Here is a 10,207-nt window from a genome sequence, read left to right as displayed (position 1 = left end):
ATGATTCTTTCTTAATCTACAATACCAGACACTGATCAAAGATAAACATCTAACTTGCTAAGTATTGATTCAAACTTTAACTATAAAAGGCATACAATTATCATTTGATTGAAGTAGTTTAAACGGTAAATAGTAAAGTCCGTTGAAAACCCATGGGAGATGTCATTAACAATGTTATTGGCAGCATAGCTCCAAAGAAAAAACGCCTGCTAGTTAGTGAAACAAGATCTGCAGATTCATGCTAAGTTTATAAAATGTTTGTTATTGTTAATGTGTTTCTGTTTCCTTTATAAGTAGTGTTATTTTGCAACAATGTACTATTCTATGCTTTACAGCTTTAGTGGTAACATTGTAAAATAACCGTGTTACACTAACCTTAAAATATTACAAAATCTTATTGTCCCTAAGAATGCTAGAGTGAAGTCACTTTTAACTTTAAATTAACGCGCTGAACTTAAGAAAATAACACAGGTCAACGTTGTTTTTAAAGAAATTAAACGTACACCTTAAAATATACATTTGTAAAGGTTTAAATACAACTGAATCAGAAGGTAAGGAAATTCTTAGGCCATATTCGTATTCAGTGCTGTCCAGTTCTCTAGAAAAGTTTACATTGATCTCTGAGTTAAGTCCACTTCACTAGAAGTAATACATATTAGAATCAAATGTTTATTTGTAATCGAAGTAAGTATGTCTAATTTTTGCCCAGACTGGTGATAACAATTAACCTACAATTTATAGTTACCCCGACTATCTAGATGACTAGATATTTTAAAATGTAATTGTCCTACGAGGAAGTCAATCGTCATCCCTTAGATAACGAAGATACAGCAAAAAGCTTAAGTTTGTTTTTCAAGTGTCCACTCTCTTGCTTACAAAGGGGACATTAAAGTGACGATTGTCTTCACCCTCGTTTACAAACAGTACATCCGTAACGAAAGAACAAATAAAGCAAACCAGGTGGTTAGACATAAATCTAAATCACTGTCTATGACTCTTTGTCGAACTGCTTTGGTGCAAAGACGTTTCAAAACGATTTACCTGTTATGAGAATATCAAAGACCTACAAAAGACTATAAAGCAAAATACAATCATTTTGTTATTTAACATATAAATCTCATACCATTTGTCGTTGCTGCTATATTGCAACATAATGTTAGTGTTTAGAGTCGAAGTATTTATTTCCCATTTGTCTTTGAATGACATCAAATCATTCTTGTAAAACTTAATTCAAGGAGAAGTTAAAATTTCTACTCACAAACTTAAGTTTTACTTTTATGTCAAAGCAAAGTTATTCTGTTTAACTCACGAAAGATATTTATCGGCAATTTTTGTTTGTCATAACATAAAGAAGATCTTTTGGAGACACATTAAAAATAATAAATAGTTTTTGACATTTGAAATGAAAAGTTTTTCTTAAACATAATTGAAACGTAGATGCTAGTGGCGTTTTTTAACAAAAACTAAGATGATTTACCAAAGCCAAGCAACCATGAATAATCTTAGTCTCTCTCTCTGTAATAATAATCCCCACAGAAGCATTTATAGAAACAGGTTAGTGTTGTTAATATCTTTCAATTTAAGCCGTCAAAATACATGTCACTTTGACGTTAATTTTACATAAGTATCACTGGACAACAAACTTGTTTTGTTTTCTTATTTACAATATTCCTCTTTTTGGCCAAAAGAGCCAGTAGTCAATCGTATAGATATTAATGTACATACATAGTCCTACATCAGTAGTCGGAAGGTTAAATGTCAGAGATTAAAAGTCAATGTTTTCATTCATTATTTTTCCTTCTTACTTGTTTCTGAAAAAATCAACCTTGTGTATGCTACTGTAAATTGTGTTGATAATGTTGGTTAATAAGATACACATTGCAAATTATTCTAAACTTTTATACTCTTATACTCTTTTTATCTAGAAAACTAAAGTCTAAGGCTGACTTCTTGAACATTGGAAGGGAAGATATTTACTGCAATACCTTATTATTAACTTTAATAAACGTGTTTGTATAGGCTGGTTAGAAAGTTTTAAAGCTGACTGTAGCGTAGCTAGTTTGAAAACTAGAACACATTTTTTACATCTGCTTCTTGTTCCTGTTTAGCTGTAAACTAATAGAATTAATTTCTTTTCTTAGACCTTATTAAAGTTTTTCTTTGTAATCAAAGCGATATGTATTAGTCATTAAAAAGTATGTTAATAGGTAAGTGGTTACAGTTGCAAATCATTGCAAAGTTTTTGCTAGGTAATTTATTACTAAACAGCGTGGAGTAAGTCGTCATATGAGTAAAGTAATTTATTAATATTAAGGTTGGGAAATGTTAAAAAAGTTCATTAGTATTCTACAGTGCAATTAACATTTAGTTAAAATATACAAACAGTAATTTGTTCATTTCATGAACACTGAGAGAAAAAAAGGAATTATTTTCTAACTACAGTTTTCTACTATTAATTAAATAATAAAAAGTAAACAAATTTCTTTTTAAAACTTTTAAATTTGAATTTGCATTCAGTTTTATTAAGCAATTGTAAAGTGCAAAGCCAATTTTCTCAAACATTTGTCTATTACACAGGCCGACAAAATTTGAAAAAAAGTCGAAACGAAGTTAAGTGTTTCTAAAGGATGGATAAAAGCTGAATGTACATCCGACCTCCGATTTTCTTTATCACATCTGGTATTTGACATATTGTGTTCTAACATTAAAAAAACGCTAAGTTTGGTCCTATTTGAGAGGTTATAACAGCACCAACATAACTTTATTTGTAAAATGTTGTATACCGTCTAAAGTTTATTCTTTATTCTTCGAGATATTTTTACCTAAATCTTGAAAACTCATGGCATTTGGTACATTTATGGTTTTTACAACCTGAACTACTATCAAGCGGAAAGTATTATTCTTCGTAAATACTGTTTATAACGAGCACAAATATAGGATCTATATCTAACTGACGTTACTCTAGTCTACTCAATATCAAATTTTGATTCAACTTAACAATGTCTGTCTATCAACTTTAATGGATGATATCTCAACAACTAAAACATATATTGAAACAATTCGAAAAGTATTTTCATAAGAAAAATGTTTGGAAATTTTAAATGTATAAGTTTTTTTTTTTTAAATTTACGAAAAAGTACAATTTTTGTCAATTTATTGTTAAATAAAGTTTTACATGAAGATATCTCTTACATGAAGATATCTTACATATATTCTGTAAGATGTAAAGCCTTTATTTTAAAGCTTATATAATTTAATTTCAAATAGCATGCAAATAAAGTTGTGTTTGTCGTTCAGATGAATAAAGTTGTCTTCGTGCAGTTATAACGTATCAAAAAAGGTAAAAAATTGCGTTTTTTAAACTTCCGAAAATTCTAAGGTAAGATTTACATTGAGCGGTGCTCAGACCTTTAGAATAGCATATATTGGTCTCTGGATTCAAAATTTGTCGGTCTGCGTTATTACGAGAAACGGGGTTTCAACTCAAATTGTAAAGAAATATTGCTAAATGTATTGATTTTCTTTCCACTATTGTCCTGCAAATGATGAGAATTTTTAAGTGTATATACACACACAGTGTTATTTCCATATAGGAAGTAAACAAATTTAACTACTTTTTCTATTATTGCTCTTTTTTAATAAATAAACATAAATTTTGTTTAGACACTACAGACAATTATTACATAATTTCGTATGTCCCGCTATAAGTAGCATTATTACTAATTAATTCGATCTACAGTTCTGTAAAAGATGCTCCTTCTTAGTACTTTAATGTAACATCTGTTACATAAAAATAAAAGAATGTTATAAAAATTATATTTATAAAATAAAAAATTCAAATAATCAAATTATCCCATAAAGTGCAACTTTTAATTGCATTTGGAAACTTAATAACGAACAACTTTTACATTCACTTTAGGTAACACTCTATTATAGTATATAAGAAGGAAGAATAGTGACTATACTGACAGCTTCCTTCTTATAGTAATCAATCTTAAATAAAAACATCATTAAAATACCAATTAATCCCAGTATATCTAAAGAAAATTCAAGACAAGTCTAATTTGTTTTTATGATACATAAAATTTATATTAGAATCAGTCATTAGAAGCATTTGAGGAGAGTGTTTACAGCTTTAAACAACTCTGAAGAAAATTAGTGAAGAAAACACTTTTTTGCTGGAATAAAACCACTAAAGTTCAGATGATCATGTAGACAATTGCAATATATTGTGTGTAACATATTTATTCGTTGCAGACCTTGTAGACTTCAGACTTATTGGTCACTTACCAAAAATGTATATTTCTAAATTTATTTCATAATTTAATAGTTTAAATAAAAATGCACAAAAATTCACATTTTCTCTAGACGATCTTTGTAAATATTGACAAAGTAATATTTATGTTCGTTTAAAAATTATGTCTGAAACTTAAACTATAATCCAATTTTTAGATCAAACACTCAATAAACAAAAAATTTAATAAATATTTTGTAAAACTAAAACTTTTTTCTAAAATGTTGCATTCAAAACAAAAGACTTAGGACACAAACTTCCTCAGCTTTCAACAAATTTTTTTTTTTAAATTAGACTTTTAGGGGCATTTAAACACGATATTTTTTTACAATAAATCTAAAATATTTCAAATTTAAGTTTTATAGTTGAAGTTTATAAAAAAATTTAGAAGTGTGTAATTCTAGTTAATTTGCAAGTTAAAAAAATAATGGAAAATTATGTGACCAGAAAAATGTTGACGATATCTTATTAAAGACATAAAGATAATTAAAATAGAATTTAAGAAGTTTGTGTTTTGATATAAATCTAGTAATCGTCCTTAAAATAGGCTTTATTTGCTCTCTTTTAAAACATTTTTAAAGTGGTATTTTTATGTGATAATAAAATATATAGGAATTTTAAAAGAAATTATTTGTTTAAATACCTCATAATTATAGAATGTGCCAAAGCATATTACACTCACTAAAAAAGTTTATGATGGTTCACGAAAGACCTATAAAAATCTCCCTTTAAATGTATTTCATAAAAAAACAATTTTTTTCATTAAAGGAATTGTCATGTTTTTAACTTGTTTTAAAACGAACGATTCCCTTTTGTGAAATGTTAACTATTTTTTCTGTCTTTATACTTTAGACTTTATAAAACTTAAGTTCAAATCTAAAACAAGTTCTTCCAACTTACTCTACTGAAAATTTCGTTTCATTTGTGTTAAGTTCGATTGGTTTGACGGTTTTTGGTTCTTTTTTTGCTCACTAACATCGATCAGTGTTTGTTGTTTGTCAGTATTTAATACATTTATTGATGTTATTCGTAATCGTATGAATTTATTAACGACAAATAAGAGAAATACAAACAACAATAAAATACAGTAATAAACGGTTTGTTTAATCCTTAACTTAGAGATATTTAAAGAGTATTTTGTCATGTCCTAACTTAACATTAATGTATTTTGTAAGGATTAAAAGCACAGTGGTTTCTTTTGACATAATTTATAATATGAAATTATTAAAAAGTTTAAGAAAATGTGATAGAAATACACAACAACCAGGGAGACCAAAAACATGCTCTATATTAAGTGCTATATAAGTGCTTTAAATATGCGGTAAAAGACTGGCAGTTAAAACAATCAAAATTTTATGTCCTATTTCATGCTACAGGACTCCTTTTAAAATTTTATTCATCTCATAGTTTGAAGAAGAAGTTTAACTGGATTCCGTTTTACATTTTATTAACCAATTAATAACTACATTTGCACACATTTGCTCCCTGAAAAAAAACATGTTTCAAACGATATAGTTTGACACTTTGCATATACATATATCTGAAAAACTGAAACTTTTAACGGTGTTGACATAGATCCAAATAATCATCGTTACTAGTTTTTAAACGACAAAAATGCATTGGTCTTATGGAATACAAAGTAATTGGCTTTATGACTGATTTAAAATTTAGTGCTTATTGGGAATAATAAAACAATTACATTGGTTTTCGGAGAACTGATGTATTTTTGGCTGTTTTCAAGGTTGACAAACGAATTTTTAACCATTTTCAAGAGGCTTCGTCCTTGATTCAAAATGAACCAAATTATATAAAATTATCTTAAAAAGTACAACATGTAGTTCCTTTGGAAGGTTTAGATGAACACATAGACGGACATAGCTAAATCGACTCAGAATCATAGATATTTATCGACGAGTTCATACGACGCCCACCTAAAGAAATGCATTTGAAATGAAATCATTTGCTTATATAAGTACTTATAAATAGGTATTTAAGAAGTTATATATGGTGGGTACCGCTTTATTTGCAAAACGTTAATTCTTATTTACTTTAGTATAATGTGAAATCAAGTCATTAATGTCATGCCTCGTAGCTGATAATATCCATAATTATGGCTTTTTTGATAGTGATGATATTAAATTAGTTCTTTAATGAACATTAGGCTTGAAATAACTGGTTTCTTGTCCAGCAGGACATGTTCTTAGTGTGTCAGATGACTATCGCCTATTTCAAGTGGTGTTCTTCTTTATTTGCTGATAATTTGTTGTTGTCGGTGAAAATTACATTTTACACTTTAAAATAATTATAGTTTTTTATATTCTTAAAATCAAACTAAAAAATTTTATTGTTTTTATCTTTTGCCAATAAGGGCGGGTTTCTTACTACTCAGTTAACTTGCTGTTAGATTAAACTCCAAACAAATTAAGGCGGACTTTAACCGATGTTGGTGTTTTTCAGTTTTAGATTTAAGCTCAGTTAACTTTGTTAGTATTGCAAACTTTTCACTCAAAAACATATACAATGAACAGCTGTTTTTTTGCAAACAATTCTTTTGTAAAATGGAAAATTTTGGAAAAATGTTAAATAAACTTTTAAAACAACAATAAATAAAACAAAACAAATCAGAAAATTGCAATTTACTTAAAATATTAAGTTTTTGTTCTTCCGAAATCATTGTGTTATACTTTTTGTTCATTATGTTTTCTTACTTATTACTTGAGTTTAATTGCCCAATTACACTCAATTAAACTAAAATAATAAGTAACTTTACTGATAACTGAAAAACACGAAATATATATTAAACTAGGTTTAAACAAAGAATGTAGATTTCCTTTATCTGTAAAACCCGCCCTAAGACAGTCAAATAGTGGTTAATTTTTTAATCTATTATAAATATGAGAGACAAAAACAAGCTCAAAATCAATTCTCTTCTTAAATTTGTGTCCATTTAGACAACAAAGTTTAAAGCTTTTTTAAAGTATATTTTTTAAATTTCTTTAATCATGAATACAACAGAACTATTTTGTTCATTTTAAAAATAACATCAAATCAATCTTATACTTAACTGATGGAACTAATTGAAACTGTAACAATTTTAGTTGCAAACTAATTGAGGAAATATATTGATATGTATGCTATATGTGGCTACAAATACGTTACTGCAGCATTAACAATTTGTTGCACTTTTTTGTGTTCAACAAATACATAAATTGATGAAGCTAACGGAATGGATATTTAAAAATCTTACATTTTCTACTTTAAGATGTCAACAGCAGAAAAGCTGTCAAATGCAAACTTGAAACACGAGCATGAATTTTTTGTGAATTTGAAATATTCTTTATGATCGCACTTTAAATCAATATAAATTTTCAATTTGGTTCAATAATTTCGTATGATGTTTATTCCATACACCACAAACTTGGGGAGAATATTATACGTTTATGCTGATATTTGTAACACGCAATCGGATAAGAATAACTTTCTGAGTCTATTTAGCAATATCCATTCATGTAACTCCTTGTAATCAAAATACAGGTCGCAATTTTGAAGTGAATTTGATGAAATGCATTAATTTTTACCCAATGATGAACCTCATTGATTTTGATGGGAATTGTCTACCATTTCATTTGAGGATCTTTCTAGTATGGCTTTAGAATTATGTTAAATAGGCTATTTCGTTCGAATTTAACGCAAAATATACACATATATAAATATATTTTTATGGGTCTACGATCAATATTTCAATGAGTTAAAAACGGAATGATAAAATCAATACACTGATCATACTTTTGTTGGTGGGTATATAAACAACTGACAATATGTGTTACTAGTAGTTCAAATATCTCTTCGTAAGTAATTTCAACAAGTTGTTTCCTTTAATGTTGAATAAAACGAATGCTTATGCAACAGTTATATTAAACTACTAGATATTACTCCGCCTTATGTCTACACTGTAGCGAAATCAAATATTTTAATTGTCTTTAACTGGAGAAATGCTAGGAATGGTCTACAAACACAAAGATGTCTTAAAACTATTTAGCGGCATTGCATTGCAATGTGAATATCACAGTTGTAAAATAGGGTTAGCGAGTACATTACGATCATTTCGATGGACGACAAATTAAACGAAAACATATAAATCTCATGCGTTCTGCTGCAAAATGTTGTTAGTTTTTATTGCAAAAGTTTTTCTACTTTGTCATTTGGAATGACATCAAATTAATTTTGAGCAACTTGAATGGAAGTGAACGAAGTTAAGGTATATACACACAATTTTACGTTTGGAATATGTTGTCTAAATTTATATTGTGCTAATCTTATATCATGAAATAAGAACCTATGTGTCCTCAAGTCGGCATAATTTTGGAGTTTAAATCAATAGTTAGCAAGATTAATAAAAATGAGTTTTTGTGCTAATGTTTGGATTGCACTAAAATATCCTTGCAAAATACAGATCATAATGGTATTATTTTCAATTAAGCCATGTCCGTCTGTCTAGCTGAATTTCCATGTAAACTTTGAGAGTAAGGCGCATTTTTGGTCAAGCAAGGAACCCATTGAATATGGTTGCAATCGGGTCATTTTTGAATTCAAAATAAAATTTGAAACAAATTTGTGTTTTTAGTAATAAACCAAATGACAAAACGAAATTGCCTCAAACTATGATATATCATTTAAATAAAAATTTATTATTAATAGAAAAACCTGTTTGTAATTTTCAAAAAGAGACCGAAAATAACTTGTCCACATAGGGGTTTTTAAGAATATTTGTTAACGTTTTTAACAGATATTTGGTTCACAATTTAATTACTTTTGTTTTGTGGCCGAGTTATTTTTAGTCTTTGTTTTCAAAATATCACTTGTTTTTCTAAATTGTAAACTATTCGAGCTTTTGAGAACACGGTTTCTTCAAAAATTATGAATAACTGATCATAGTGCAAATATATATATATTGATTTGCAAGTAACATTACAACTATTAAACAATAATTCGTGTTTTTTAATGAATAAAATAAATTTATAATTAACACATTAACACAAAACATAAATATGTATTACATGTTGCACATACAATGTAGTATTGTGGCATATTTTAAGAGACATGAGAAGCAATTGAAATGAAAAGCGAATATTTGTACACAAAACAAATAAAAGAAAACATAATAAAATAATATACAACACAGTAACAACATTGCCACAACAATTTTAAATGCAGCATGAGAAATGCATCATTAATATTCAGTTAAATAAAGTATCTTCGTTGTAAGCAGCATCGAACAAGTATTGTCTGTCATTCAGTTCCACTTCAGCCATGATTTGTAACTTCCACTATTAAAAATAACGTTTTTTACTTTTTAAAGAGTAAAAAGTTAAAAGAAATCTTCAGTTCAGCAGCTGGAATTTAAGTTTTTCAATTATTTCTTTAATATTCATATAAATAAATATTACATTTTATTATAATAACAAGTTTTTACTTATCAGTTATCGTAACCATTTAAGCTCTTAATATGATATAAGAACAAAATCAACATTTCTAAAACTGAACTTAAACGTATAAAATTTGCAACTTCTATTAAATTTAATACTTTATTTAAGGAAATACTTTTTATTCCTAAAAAAACAGTTCAGTTTCAATTATTATACAATGGATATCATGGACAATATTATTAATTTCAACTCTACAAACTGATATATCACTTCTCAATTACATATCAAAACTCTCCCTCTCTCTCATTCTCTATCTTATTACAATATATGACCTTAAACTTGAAGACCTTTTCAAACAACAATTGCTGCACTGCCTCATGTATGATTACAACTCTTAACATGTTGAGTGTTTTCTTGCAGCTCCATCAATACTACAACCTGCAATATGTTCCATTAACATTGATGACAAACTTAGAAGACGAAGAAT

The sequence above is a fragment of the Lucilia cuprina genome, chromosome 2 (genome assembly GCF_022045245.1).
Source record: "Lucilia cuprina isolate Lc7/37 chromosome 2, ASM2204524v1, whole genome shotgun sequence".
In the NCBI taxonomy this organism is placed as follows: domain Eukaryota; kingdom Metazoa; phylum Arthropoda; class Insecta; order Diptera; family Calliphoridae; genus Lucilia; species Lucilia cuprina.
The sequence above is the reverse complement of the archived record's forward strand: the minus strand, read 5'-3'. Positions refer to the sequence as shown.